This window comes from Somniosus microcephalus, chromosome 6 (genome assembly GCF_052327205.1).
Source record: "Somniosus microcephalus isolate GS21.2 chromosome 6, FLI_Smic_1.0, whole genome shotgun sequence".
Taxonomy (NCBI): domain Eukaryota; kingdom Metazoa; phylum Chordata; class Chondrichthyes; order Squaliformes; family Somniosidae; genus Somniosus; species Somniosus microcephalus.
This window is the reverse complement of record NC_140992.1, coordinates 189,054,986-189,057,428: the sequence shown is the minus strand read 5'-3', so window position 1 is coordinate 189,057,428 and position 2,443 is coordinate 189,054,986.

Below are 2,443 nucleotides of genomic sequence, written 5' to 3'. Positions count from 1 at the left end.
ATAAAATACTGGAGGAAACAGGAGATGTGTTGCTGCTGCAATATGTGGGAGCTTGTGGACATTAATGTCCAGGGTGACTACATCTGTGGTAAGTATCTGTGGTTCGAGGAAATTCAGCTCCAAGTTCAGGAGCTGGAGTCCGGGCTGCAGACATTGCGAGACATCAGGGAGGGTAAAAGTTACCTGGACCTTTTGCACCAGGAGGCAGCCACACCCCTTAGATTAAATACTTTAGAACTGACACGTGGTCAGGGATAGGAGGGTGTGACTGTGAGTGAAGCAGGTACGGGGATCCAGGAGGTAGTATTGCTGGAGCCTCAGTCCCTCCTCTTGTCCAATAGATTCAAGGTACTTGCAACACTTGTGGACAAGTCTGGGGACTGCGGGGAAGACGAGCAAACTGACCACGACACCGTGATATGGGAAGCCATTCAAGTGGGGGGAGTAAAAAGGAACTGGTTGCAGTAGGCGACAGTATAGTTAGTATATATACTACTAGCTGGAGTGCCCGGCGGTGCCGAGGCTTTTTGAGGGCATGTTGTTGTTGGAAGAGACGAGAGAGAGCGACTGGGGGGAAGAGAGAGAGTGACTGGGGGGAAGAGAGAGAGTGACTGGGGGGAAGAGAGAGAGCGACTGGGGGGAAGAGAGAGAGCGACTGCGGGGAAGAGAGAGAGTGACTGGGGGAAGAGAGAGAGCGACTGGGGGGGAAGAGAGAGAGCGACTGGGGGGAAGAGAGAGAGCGACTGGGGGGAAGAGAGAGAGCGACTGGGGGGAAGAGAGAGAGTGACTGGGGGGAAGAGAGAGAGACTGGGGGGAGGAGAGAGAGACTGGGGGGAGAGGGAATGGGGGGAAGAGAGAGAAAGAGAGAGAGACTGGGGGAAGAGAGAGAGAGACGGGGAAGGAGAGAGAGAGAGGCTGGGGGTAAAAGAGAGAGACAGGGGAGAAGAGAGAGATGGGGGAAGAGAAGACGGGGAAGAGAGAGACGGGGGGAAGAGAGAGACGGGGGGAAGAGAGAGACGGGGGGAAGAGAGATATGGGGGGAAGAGAGAGACGGGGGGGGAAGAGAGAGATGGGGAAGAGAGAGATGGGGGAAGAGAGAGACGGGGAAGAGAGAGATGGGGAAGAGGAGACGGGGGGAAGAGAGAGACGGGGGAAGAGAGAGATCGGGGGAAGAGAGAGATGGGGGGAAGTGAGCGACTGGGGGGAAGAGAGATGGGGAAGAGAGATATGGGGGGAAGAGAGAGACGGAGGGGAAGAGAGAGACGGGTGGGGAAGAGTGAGACGGGGGAAGAGAGAGACGGGTGGAAGAGAGAGGTGTGGTGGAAGAGAGAGACGGGGGAAGAGAGAGACGGGGGGAAGAGAGAGACGGGGAGAGAGAGACGGGGGAAGAGAGAGATGGGGAAGAGAGAGACTGGGGGAAGAGAGAGATGGGGGAAGAGAGAGACTGGGGGAAGAGAGAGACTGGGAAGAGAGAGATGGGGGAAGAGAGAGACGGGGAAGAGAGAGATGGGGGAAGAGAGAGACGTGGGGAAGAGAGAGACGGGGGAAGAGAGAGATGGGGAAGAGAGAGACTGGGGAAGAGAGAGATGGGTGGGAAGAGAGAGACGGGGGGAAGAGAGAGACGGGGGGGGGAATGTGGCCTGATGGACCACTGCGAAGGAAGGAAGGAAGAAGGTAAGCTCTCCCTCCCTGTCCCACCCCCTCACTCTTTCCCTCCCTTCACCCTCTCTCTCCCTCCCCCCGTCGCCCTGCTTTACTCTCTCCTCCCTCCCTCCCCCTCTCCCCACCTGTCCTCTCCTCCCCTCCCTCCCCCCCTCTCCTCCCCCTCCCTCCCCCTCTCCTCCCCTTCCCTCCCCCTCTCCCTCCCTCACCCTCTGTCTCTCCCTCCCCCTGTCTCTCCCTGCTTTACTCTCTCTCCCTCTCTCCCCCTGTCCTCTCCCTCCCCTCCCCCTCTCCTCAGCCTCCCTCCCCCTCTCCCCTCCCCCTCTCCCTCCCTCACCCTCTCTCTCCCCTCTCCCTCCCTGCCCCTCTCCTCACTCTCCCTCCCCCTCTCCTCTCCTCCCCCTCCCTCCCCCTCTCCTTTCCCTCTCTCCTCTCCTCTCCTCCCTCTCTGATGTCTGTCTGTTGACTGTTCCCCTCTGTCACTCTCAGTTTTTCTGCCGTTTTTTGTCTCCAGGCTCGTCGGCCGCTCAGGCTCGTATTGAAATCATCTTGGCGCCGCTCCCCGATTTGCTACTCCAGGCCCCGCCGTCCGCCCGCTCTCCGGCCCAAGGTAAGAGCTGGCTCCGGCCCCACAACCACACCGCCGGGGATCAGCACCCGGGGAACCCGCCCGACGCCCAGCGTGAACAACAAACACCCTCCTCGACCTGTCCATGGAGTTGAAGTCTCCGAAAGCAGCCACGGTGCCCCGGCCTCTTACCCCGTGTATTCAGGCCACGCG